The sequence below is a fragment of the Suncus etruscus genome, chromosome 3 (assembly GCF_024139225.1).
Source record: "Suncus etruscus isolate mSunEtr1 chromosome 3, mSunEtr1.pri.cur, whole genome shotgun sequence".
Classification (NCBI taxonomy): Eukaryota; Metazoa; Chordata; class Mammalia; order Eulipotyphla; family Soricidae; genus Suncus; species Suncus etruscus.
The window spans coordinates 166,423,740-166,436,721 of NC_064850.1; positions in this window are offsets into that span (position 1 = coordinate 166,423,740).

Sequence of the window (12,982 nt, forward strand, 5' to 3'; positions counted from 1 at the left end):
CATTTTTTTCAAAGTTCAGACATTTTCTAAGTATATTTGAAGGGATTTACATAATGAAGCAAATGAGCCAAATGGATAAAGTAGTCATATTTTTATGGCTCACAAAGAGCTATTTTCTCCCTCCCTCACTTCAACCTTCTCACCCTCTGTCCCTCTTTAGCACCCTCCCTCCATCCTTTCTTCCCCTCGATTCTTTTTTCTCTTTCTTCAACCTTTCCCCCTTTAGTCTTCCCCTCTTGCTTACTTTCCCTCTTCCTTCCTTTCCTTCTTCCCTTCCTTTATTCCTTCCTTCCTCCCTAATTACCTTCCTCCCTTCCTTCCTTCCTTCCTTCCTTCTACTTTCCTTCCCTTCCTTTCTTCCTTCCTTTCTCCTTCCCTACCTCCCTTCCTTCCTCCCTCCCTTCCTCCCTTCCTTCCTTTCTCCCTTCCTCCCTCCATTTCTTCCTCCCTCCCTTCCTCCCTAATTACCTTCCTCCCTTTCTTCTTTCCTTCCTTTCTTCCCTTCCTTTCTTCCCTTCCTTTCTTCTTTCCTTCCTTTTTCTTCCCTTCCTTTCTTCCTTCCTTTCTCCCTCCCTCCCTCCCTCTCTTTTTTCTTCACTTCCTCCCTTCCTTCCCTCCTTCTTTCCTTTCCTATCTCCTTCCCTCTTTCCTTCCCTCCTTTCTTCTCTGCTTCCCTTTCTCCCTCCCTCTCTTTCTTCCATTCTTCATTTCTTCCTTCCCTCCTTTCTTTCCTCCTTCTCTCCCTCCTGCCTCCCCCTTCCCCCTCCTTCCCTGCCTCCCCTCCTTCCCCTCTCTTTCTTCCTTCCTTCCTTTCCCTTCCTTCCTTTTTTCTTCTTCCCTCCTTACTTCCTCTATTCCTTTCTTCCCTCTTTCCTTTCTTCCTTTCTTTCCTTCTCCCCTCCTTTTTTCTTGCTTCCATCCTTTTTATGCCTTCTCTCTTTCTCTCCCTCATTCCTTCTCTCCCTCTTCCTTCCCTCCTTTCCACCTTCCTTCTTCCCCTTCTATCTTTCCCTCTCTCCTTCCTCCTTCCTTCTTTCCATCCTTCATTTTCTCTTTCCTCCCTCCTTCCCACTTTCCTTCTTCCTTTCTTTTTCTCTTCTTTCCTTCCTCATTCTTCCCTCCCTTCTTTATTTACTTCCTTTCTCCTCCCTTCCTCATTTATATCATTCCTTACTCATTTACTTCTTTCCAATTGCTCCAAATATTTTTATAACTACCTTTTATTCAAGCCAAAAGTAATCAACAATCATTATACTTTAAATTAGACCTTTGCTTACATATACTTGTATAAATATGGCTATAGATAAACTGATACACATGATGTAACATGACCATTACACACTTTATCTTAGAATATAATATATAAACAAGGAAAGACCTGTATAGAGAGAAAATTTTAGATGAGGGGAAAACTAAGTCCTAAAAAAACTTATCTCTTATGTATCAAAAAAGTATCTCTTATGTGTAGTTGACTACTAGAGTCCTCTATTTTTCCGTTAGAAATAAAAAAAAAATCACAAAACTGGGCTAAAAAAGAATCATTGACAAACAAATATCCCATGAAAGTGGCACCAAGGTTACATGTGTTCCAATCTTACATTTTATTGTCTAGCATTTGAATCTTTTTGAATGAGGACAGACATTTTTATAGCAGCCTCTGTTTAGCATTGGACAGCTGAAGTGGCACATAATGCAAAACAGAAGAATCTTGGTCATAAATTGTGTTTCACAAAGCTGAAGCTGCATAACAATGAATATCAAGTTCCCCTCCCCCCTTTTCATTTATCTTTTTTGCTCAAGAAAAAAACAAATCATTTTGAGAATGCATTAGGAGTCAATGTCATAGTAATAGAAAATGCTGACATACAGAAATTCCTTTCACATCAAATGAATCTAATTTCCTGTATTAGGAGTCAGTTCTCACATTAAGTCAGAATAGGACAGAAGAATTTCTAAGATCCCATCCGATCTGCAGAAATATTGAATTTGGTCAAGGAGCATGGGTGTAAAAGCAGTTGTCCTAACAGTAATAGCATTCCTTATCCTCACTTGGAAATCTTGTCTCAGAGAAATAAAATGGCAATATCACATCTGATAAAGAGTAGAAACTAAGAGTTGCCAATGGATTGCCATTAGACTTCTCAATGCCAGTACACTTCTCAAATACCATTCTGAAGAAAGACTTCTGTTATAAAGAAAGTTGTTCAAGCAACTTCAAGAGTAGAATTCTTTACATAAGGGAACACTATCATAATAAACCAACCATCCAAAAATTCCAGAGTAGCAATATATATTATGAAACTAAAATCAGAATAATGCTCAGTTGGCATAGATAAAAGAAAAAATATATAACAAAGTTGATCTTTTCTAGCCTTCTTTATAATCATAAAATTCCCCATATAGGGAGCCAGAGTGTTAGCACAGTAGTAGGGCGTTTGTCTTGCATGTGGCGTGTCTGAGATGGACCAAGGTTCAATTCCTAGCATCTCATATCTTCCCTTGAGCTCACCAGGAGTGATTTCTGAGCACAGAGACAGGAGGAACCCTTGAGCACTGCCGGGTGTGTCTCCAAAACAAACAACAACAACAACAAATACCAGAATTCATTTTACCCAAATTCATCAGTTGTTTACAGAGGAATGGAAGAGACTTGGTATCCAACAGTCTTAGTTGGGTTCATCAGATAATTCATGAGGCAGACACATCCAGAGACAAGACAGACACGGAATGACCTTCCTTGTATGTGAAAGAAAAAAAAATATCTTACATGACCTCTTTCATAAATAGAGGATACAAATGGTCTAACTCAATAGAAACTCAGAACTGGTTTACAGAACTCAGCTTTTCAGGCCAGTGAGATATGGGGAGTAAAACAGGAATAGTAAGGTGTGATATTGAGGTGGCAAAAGACAGAAATCCTGCCATTGACAGCACTGTCAAATTGTAAGTCACAGTGGCTAAGATCATTTTTATATCAGTTTAATATTTGCTGTCAGAAGAGTTTTGCTATTATTTAATGCCTAGAGTGTCAAAGAACTGGGCTTTCTTGAAAACATATGCTCATATTTTTCAGTATATACTCTTGTGATTTATGATTCCATATAGTTTTATTCACAATATAAGATAAATTAAAATATAGGAAATGTATGGCATATAGTGGTATAAATATTTTCATTAAAACAACTACACAAGAAATAATGCAAATGTCCTTTTCTAAACTCATTTATCTCCAAACATTACCTTTCCTTAGTAACGTGCAATAACAGACTTCTCTCTGTCCCATTTTTAGATACTATATATTATTATTATTATTATAGATATTTGGCAATAAATTTTCCTGTTTTCTTGGGTTTTAATGGACAGTTACGGTCTATTTAATGTAGTCAAGAAACATTTGTAAACTGATTTTAAAAGGTGGGTCATTATTCAAACCCTGGCAGCCTTGATGGTGCACCTCTGAGTGCCATTGCAGCTAATGATCTGTTGGCATTTCATTTTAAAGACCAGGGGTTGGAGGGGTTGGTCACCAGGAAAGGGTCTTGGACATCCAATTAAAAATCACCAAAATAATAGGATCTGTGAGAATAGTTTCATAAAAACTAAGACATACACGAGAGATAAAATTTCTCCTTTACCTGGTTATACTTAGAAATATAGCTTCCTCTCCAATATCATGTTTCTCCTGTCTAATGTGATTAGTTCTTAAAAATAAAATTTTTAAAATAAATCATGCAAGTCATTTCAACCCCTGATAATAATAAACCCCTTTGTATGAATGATATTTAATTCCTTTTGAAGATTCTTATAATCTTCTTGATCAAATAACATTTTATTACCTCTACATTTCAGTTCACCCTTCCCTTTCAATTTTAGATAATTATTTCAGTGAGTACAAAGAAAATTAAAGACCAAAAAGTCTTGATTTCAGCTTGTTCAGTATGGAATAGCCAAAAGCTAAGCACCCTTCTTTAATAGATTATTATCTATCAATCAAGTAAGGAGAAAACCTCATTATATATATACATATATATATATATATATTATTTTCAGTGAAGTAGTTCTTTAATAAGTGACCCTATATTTATATCTATTTGAGGACTAACCTCACCAATATGCCACATATTTCTTTAAAATAAAGCAGAGAGAGGTGGTGAATTCTTTGAAAAAATTTAAGTTCAAATTTTCCTAAATTAATATAGTTTGGTATTTGTAGCTACCTGTGTCATTAGGGATTATACCTGGGAACACTTTTTTTTTTTGTTCTTCAATCACTTGAGCACTAGATTAATTGCCATGCTTTAAAGAATGTCTGTCAAGTCATCTTGACTCTTCAGTGGGTCAGACAGAAAAGATAGTGAATGAGAACTTGGCCATCAATCATTTGGGGGAATAACTTTATGACAAGATCTGTCTTCTGAACCTTGAATTTCTGCTTTAGGCCATGTGTATGCCTCATATTTATTTCCCTCCTAAGTGGTAGTCTTTGTAACTTCGTAACAAGTTGACCCATTAGTGACCCCAGAGAACCATAATGCTCCATTAAGGTGAAGTTTGGAATGAAAGCTGTTTCATCTTTCTGTCTTCTTCTATGTGAACATTCTTTCTCATGTACACAACCAATATTCACACTTTATTTTTGGTAATAAATACAAATTTCTTCAAGGAGACATATAATGTTACTTTTCAAGTTTTCTGTTTCAGACAGTCTCACACAAAGTGAATATGGTATATAGTGGCTACTTGGCATCACTGGATCTGTTTTTGAGCTCATTTTTCCCTAACTAATCGAAATTGTAAGCTCTTTTTGACTTCCTCTTCCCTGCAATGAGATGATGCTTTACTTTTTTAAATCAAATATATGTATTAATGATATCACAAGAAAAACTGTATTCTCACACTGAAGATTGGCATGATGCAAAGAGCAAAAAAAGAACATAACCTTCGAGGTGACTCTAAATTTCCCCTGTGGGTAACAATAGCATATAAAAGACCATATTACTGGTGAAAACACTTCCAGGCCTATGGAATCAATGAGAAACTAAGCTGTGATTTGAAGCTTCTAGTGAAACCCTTTATCATGGAGCATCGTCACAACAGTGGGTGAAAAACAACATTAAGGGGGAAAAAGGCACAGCAAGGGATGCATATTTACATATTTTAATGAAAACAAATTATCTCCCCTGAAAGTAATTAATTGTGAAATTATTTAATTATGTGGTGGTAGTATGGGGGAAAGAAACAGTGTTTTGAGGTTGTTTTTTTTTTTTTTAGTAAATTCCAGTTTTAAGCAAACGATTATTTGAGTCACTATTCTTTATTAAGTAATATTTTACTAAAACCTCATGATGTCAAGCCAGTTTTCCCCCACCAGTGTCACACCAAAACATAGCAATTTTGCAATTAGAAACAAGTTATTCTTGTGGATTTCTTTCAGTTTTAAATAGACCTTTAGAAAATGCTAGAGAAAGGAGATAGAATAGAATTCCTGACTAGACTGAGCTTGACTTTGAAATACTTATTTAAGCAAAACCTATTGTTGATTTCTATGTCAACTTCAGGGCATGCTTACAAAAAAATTAATATTTGAAAGGAAATCTATAGAATTACTAATAGAGCTTCCTAAATTCTACCAAATTCAACTAATACAACATGTGTGGTTCAGAATTCACTGTGTTGAAAAAAGTCTTCTGATCATGCCGTCCTTAAAATTTCATTTATTTAGATAATTTCTGCTTTATTATTGCATAGAATGTTACTATTCCACCTTTGGTTTGGTATCTGCTGTATATTTTCATTTTTGTCTGTCTTATCTTGTTGACCATCAATATTACTATTACTCTCAAGAATCCAAATGCAGCATGATTTTATCTACTAACTTCTAGATGCTCACATTTAAAGAACTTTATTGTATGAGTATTTTTCCATAATGTTTAGCTTCTCAAAACTGACAGTATATTCCAGATGACAAAGTAGCACCCTTATGACCACAGATCTGTTCAGCAGGTGCTAAAATCCAAGTATTCTCATTCCAATGCTTTATTAATAAATTCTAGAATAAGCTAAAGACACTGATTGACCACAAGTCAGCCACAATCAGAGAACTTGAGTCTTGCTATTAGTGGTGTGGACAGAGGCAAAATTACTTGACCTCTCTGTGTCAGCTCCTTCATCAATAAAATGAGAATAATTATTGTGCCTTATAATATAAGATTGCTATGGTGATGAAATAAATTTAATATTTGTAAAGAGCTTGGAAAAATGCCTGACACATAGTAAATGTTTTGTGCTTATTAAATAAATGGCTGAATCTAGGTCTTTATAGTTATATTAAATTTAAGCTTGCTTTGGGCCAAAAGTTGTAGGCTTTAATTTTTCATACATATTTGTTTAGCAGAGTGAGTCTTTTTTCTATTAGAAGAAATAACATGCAGCAACATTGTATGATAAATGAAAAAGAGCTGCTTTCTGCCTGCTGGGGTGAAATCCCACATACCTACCTTTAGCTGGAGGGAACCTTGTTCCACCTATACACGGAAGCCTGAAGGCATCTCTGGAGATGCAGTTTGAAAAATAATGAAACAAATATACTACTTTAACCAATTGATATATTATATCCTGAAATGTTTTCCAGTAGGTGTGGTAATTGTTCCATTTTTCATAAATGTTGCAACCAGAATTATTTTAATCTACCTTTAATAACCAAAATATGGTGGAAGAAAATAAGTACAAGATAATGACTTGCTTATATCTCTTGCCAATAGACCAATAGTTGGTAACTTTTTTTTTCTTTCTTTAATTTTTTTTATTTTAACATATTGATTACAAATATGATTGTGATTAGGTTTTAGTCATGTAAAGAACACCCCCTTCACCAGTGCAACATTCCCACCACCAATGTCCCAAATCTCCCTCCATCCCAATCCACCCCCACCTGTACTCCAGACAGGCTATCCAGTTCCCTCATTCATTCACATGCTTATGGTAGTTCTATGTGTAGTTATTTCTATAACTGCACTCACCACTCATTGTGGTGAGCTTCATGAAGTGAGCTGGAAGTTCCAGCCCTCCTCTCATTGTCTCTGAGGATTGTTGCAAAAATAACTTTTATTTTTCTTAAAACCCATAGATGAGTGAGACTATTCTGTGTGTCTCTCTCTCCCTCTCACTTATTTCACTCAGCATAATAGATTCCGTGTACATCCATGTATAGGAAAATTTCATGACTTCATCTCTCCTGACAGCTGCATAATATTCCATTGTGTATCTGTACCACAGTTTCTTTAACCATTTGTCTGTTGAAGGGCATCTTGGTTGTTTCCAGAGCCTGGCTATTGTGAATAGTGCTGCAATAAATATAGGTGTGAGGAAGGGGTATTTGTATTGTATTCTTGTGTTCGTAGGGTATATCCCTAGGAGTGGAATAGCTGGGTCGAATGGGAGCTCAATTTCCAGATTCTGGAGGAATCTCCATATTGCTTTCCATAAAGGTTGGACTAGAAAGCATTCCCACCAGCAGTGTATAAGAGTTCCTTTCTCCCCACATCCCTGCCAACACCGATTGTTCTCATTCTTTGTGATGTGTGCCAATCTCTGTGGTGTAAGATGGTACTTCATCATTGTTTTGATTTGCATCTCCCTGATGATTAGTGACGAGGAGCATTTCTTCATGTGCCTTTTGGCCATTTTATTTCTTTTTTTTTTATCAAAGTGTCTGTTCATTTCTTCTCCCCATTTTTTGATAGGATTAGATGTTTTTTCCTTATAAAGTTCTGTCAGTACCCTGTATATTTTGGATATTAGCCCCTTATCTGATGGTGTTGGGTGAATAGTTTCTCCCACTCTGTGGGTGTCTCTTGTATCCTGGGCACTGTTTCCTTTGAGGTGCAGAAGCTTCTCATCTTAATGTATTCCCATCTGTTGAACTCTGCTTCCATTTGTTTGGATAGTGCAGTTTCCTCCTTGAAGATGCCTTTAGTCTCAATGTCATGGAGTGTTTTACTGACGTGTTGTTCTATATAACTTATGGTATCAGGTCTGATATCAAGCTCTTTAATCAATTTGTATTTTACCTTCATATATGATGTTAACTGCGGGTCTATGTTCGCTTTTTTGCAAGTGGCTAACCAGTTCTGCCAGCACCACTTGTTGAAGAGGTTTTCCCTGCTCCACTTAGGATTTCTTGCTCCTTTGTCAAAAATTAGGTGATTGTATGTCTCGGGAACATTTTCTGAGAACTCAAGCCTATTCCACTGATCTGAAGGTTTGTCTTTTTTCCAATACCATGCTGTTTTGATAACTCTTGCTTTGTAGTACAGTTTAAAGTTGGGGAAAGTAATGCCTCTCATTTTCCTTTTCCATAGTAGGGCTTTAGCTATTTCAGTCTGTTGATTGTTCAAGATAAACTTGTTAAGTGTTTGATCCACTTCTTTGAAGAATGTCATGGGTATTTTTAAGGGGATCACATTAAATCTGTACAATGCTTTGGGGAGTATTGCCATTTTAATGATGTTAATCCTGCCAATCCATGAGCAGGGTATGTGTTTCCATTTCCGTGTGCCCTCTCTTATTTCTTGGAGCAGAGCTTTATAGATTTTTTTGTATAGGTCCTTCACGCCTTTGGTCAAGTTGACTCGAAGGTATTTGATTTTGTGTGGCACTAATGTGAATGGGATTGGCTTCTTGATGTCCTTCTCTTCCCTATCATTATTGGTGTATAAAAAGGCCATTGATTTCTGTGTATTAATTTTGTAGCCTGCCACCTTGCTATATGAGTCTATTGTTTCTAGAAGCTTTTTTGGTAGAGTCTTTAGGGTTTTCTAAGTAGAGTATCATGTCATCTGCAACCAATGAGAGCTTGACTTCTTCCTTTCCTATCTGAATTCCCTTGATATCTTTTTCTTGCCTGATCAATATAGCAAGCACTTCCAGTACTGTGTTGAAGAGGAGTGGTGAGAGAGGACAGCCTTGTCTTGTACCAGAATTTAGAGGGAAGGCTTTTAGATTTTCTTCATTGAGGATAATATTTGCCATTGTCTTGTGGTAGATGGCTTCAACTAGATTGAGAAAGGTTCCTTTCATTCAGATCTTGCTAAGAGTTTTGATTAAGAATGGATGTTGGACCTTATCAAATGCTTTCTCTGCATCTATTGATATGATCATGTGATTTTTATTTTTCTTGTGTTGATGTTGTGTATGATGTTGATAGATTTACGGATGTTAAACCATCCTTGCATTCCTGGGATGAAACCTACTTGGTTGTAGTGTATGATCTTCTTGATGATGCATTGGATCCTATTTGCCAGGATTTTGTTGAAGATCTTTGCATCAGCATTCATCAGGGATATTGGTCTGTAATTTCCTTTTTTGGCAGCATCTCTGTCTGGTTTTGGTATCAAGATGATGTTGGCTTCATAAAAGGGTTTGGGAGTGTTCTCGTTTTTTTCAGTTTCATGGAAGAGCCTCGCTAGGATTGCTACTAGATCCTCTTGAAAGATTTGAAAGAATTCATTAGGAAATTCGTCTGGGCCTGGGCTTTTCTTTTTGGGTAGATGTTTGATTACAGTTTCTATTTCCTCAGTAGTGATGGGGGTGTTTAGATATGCTACATCCTCCTTACTTAACTGTGGAAAATTATGTGTCCAAGAATTTTTCTATTTCTTCTAGGTTCTCATGTTTAGTAGCATAAAGTTTCTCAAAGTAGTCTCTGATTACCCTTTGGATCTCTGCAATATCTGTCGTGATCTCCCCCTTTTCATTTCTAATATGGGTTATCAGATTTCTTTCTATTTCGTTGTGACTTTTCCCAAAGGTCTATCAATCTTGTTTATTTTTTTCAAAGAACCAACTTCTGCTTTCGTTGATCTTTCGAATTGATTTTTTGGTTTTCCACTTCATTGATTTCTGCTTTCAGCTTTGTTATTTCCTTCTGTCTCCCTATTTTTGATTACTTTTGTTGGTCATTTTCTAATTTTTTTGAGCTGCGTCATTAAGTTATTCAGGTATGCCCCTTCTTCCTTCCTGATGTGTGCTTGTAGAGCTATAAATTTTCCTCTCAAACCACTTTTGCTGTGTCCCATAGATTCTGGCAGTTTGTGTCTTCATTATCATTTGTTTCCAGGAAAGTTTTTATTTCCTTTTGATTTCATCTCTGACCCACTGGTTTTTCAGTAGCAGGGTGTTTAATTTCCAATTGTTTAAGTTTTTCTTTGGTGTGCCTTTGTAGTTCACATCTAATTTCAGAGCGTTGTGGTCAGTAAAGGTAGCCTGCAAGCTTTCATTCCTCTTGATTTTATGGAGGTATGTTTTATGTGTCAGCATGTAGTCTATCCTGGAAAATGACCCATGTACATTGGAGAAGAATGTGTATCCAGGTTTTTTGGGATGGAGTGTCATATATATATACTAGTCCTCTTTCTTTCATTACTCTTTTCAGGGATAGTATGTTTTTGTTGGGTTTCAGTCTGGTTGACCTATCAAGTGTTGATAAGATCGTATTGAGGTCTCCCATAATTATTGTGTTATTATTTATTTCTTCTTTCAGATTTGTCAGTAACTGTATTAGGTAATTTGCTGGTCTCTCATTGGGTGCATATATGTTTAATAGTCTGATTTCTTCCTGTTGCACATATCCCTTGATTAGTACATAGTGTCCATTTTGTCCCTTACCACTTTTCTGAGTATAAAGTTGGTGTCATCAGATATTAATATGGCCACCCCAGCTTTTTTGATGGTGTTGTTTGCTTGGATAATTTTCCTTCAGCCTTTAATTTTGAGTCTATGTTTGTTCTGACTATTCAGGTGTGTTTCTTGTAGGCAGCAAAAGGTTGGATTTATCTTTTTGACCCATTTTGCCACTCTGTGTCTTTTATTTGGTGAATTTAGTCCATTGACATTGAGGGAGATGATTGTTATAGGATTTAATGTCATCTTTGTAGATAAGTTTGCTGTGTTTGTTGGTCTCTCTTGTCTTAAAGTAGACCTTTCAGTTTTTCCTTTAAGGCTTGTTTATCATCTGTGAAGTTTCTGAGCTGTTGTTTGTCCATGAAGCTATGTATCCTTCCTTCAAACCTGAACGTGAGTTGGGCTGGGTGTAGTATTCTTGGTGACACATTCATTTCATTCAGCCTTGTCACAATATACCACCATTGTCTTCTGGCCTTGAGAGTTTCTTGTGACATGTCTGCTGTAAGTCTTAGGAATGCACCTTTGAATGTAATTTCCCGTTTTGATCTTGCTGCTTTCAGTGTTCTATCTCTATCTGTGGGATTTGTCATTGTAATGAGGATGTGTTTTGGGGTGTTTTTCTTTGAGTCTCTTTTAGCTGGTACTCTTCGGGCATGTAGGATTTGATTGCATGTAGTCTTTACCTCTGGGAGTATATCTTTGATGATGTCTTTGACAGTTGATTCTTCCTGAGATCTCCTTCCTGGATCTTTTGGACTCCAATGATTCTTATGTTGTTTCTGTTGAGTTTATCAAAGACTTCTATTTTCATCTGTTTGCATTCCTTGAGTACTTTTCCCATTGCCTGATTGTTTGTCTTAAGGTTCTTTTCCAATTTCTACTTCTGTGTTGAGTTTTTCTTCATCTCATCTTCCAGTACTCAGATTCTCTCCTCAGCTGCTGTTACCCTGCTGGCGAGGTCATCCATTGAGGTTTTCAGTTGAGCTACCGTGTTTTTCAGATCTGTTATCTCAGTTTGGTGTTTTCTGATTTCTGTCTTTGTGTTCTGTTCAGATTGATCTATGCTTTCTTTGAGTTCTACAAACATCTTCCATGTTGCTATTTTAAGTTTCTTATCCGAGAGGTTAACCAGATGTTTAGAATTTTTTAAGTCATCCGAGCTATCGTCTTCATTCTCTGTGCATGGTGTTTGCCTGTGAGGTTTCCCCATTGTCACGCTTGTAGTGTGATTTTTCCTGTGTATTGTGGTGGGGTTCATTGGTTAGAAAGAGTGCGTGGCTGCAAAGTTGAGTGGCCTTGCTCTTCTGCGGCCTCTACATGACAGTTTTTTTTTGGGGGGTGCGTTTCCTAGGCCTCTGAGTAGAGCTTCAAGTATTCAGGGAAGACAGACAAGCAAAGCAAAGAGTTTCTTTCAAGTCCTCAAGGTCATCCAAGGCACAGCAGGAGGGTGGAGCCAGCCAAGAACTCTCTGTAGTAGGCAAGATCACCCACAGGAACACTGATGAAATCCAGTCTCAGGCGATTGGAAGCACTATGGCCCAAGATGGCTTTTGTGCCCTTCTGACACCCAGCAGAAACCAGCAGGAATCAATATGTGTACATCCCGACCCATCTCTGAAGCAGGCAGGATCACCGCTGATAAAATCCAGTCTCAGACAGCTGAAAACAGCATGACCCAAGATGGCTTCTGCACCCTTCTGACACCCAAGATGCAGGGGTCCTCAAACTTTTTCAACAGGGGGCCTTTCACTGTCCCTCAGACCATTGGAGGGTCTGACTCTAGTAGAAACAAAACTTATGAACGAATTCTTAGGCACACTGCATAGATCTTATTTTGCAATGAGGAAACAAAACATACAAATACTATATGTGGCCCACAGGCCATAGTTTGAGGACCACTGCTAGAGAAACCAGCAGGAATCAGTGTGTGTATGTCCAGACCCACCTCTGAAGCAGGCAGGATCACCGGCAGGAACGCTGATGAAATGCAGTCTCAGGCAGCTGAATACAGCATCATATAGTTGGTAACTTTTATGCTCTGTGGCTAGCATCATGCTACTATCATTCAGTGCATTTACCCTCAGTGTTAACACTCAGCCAAATGTCTATTCCTGGTTTTTACACCTTAACAATTTAAAAGCCTTAAAATTATCTCAAGAAGAAAGGGAACATTATACATTTTTTAATTTGAAAATTTGCTGGCCTTGAAGAATCCACTTTTTTCTCTGGTGAGTGCTTTCTGACCTTTCAATTTATAAAGGAACTTATTAATCATCTATGTGTAAACAATAAAAGTTAG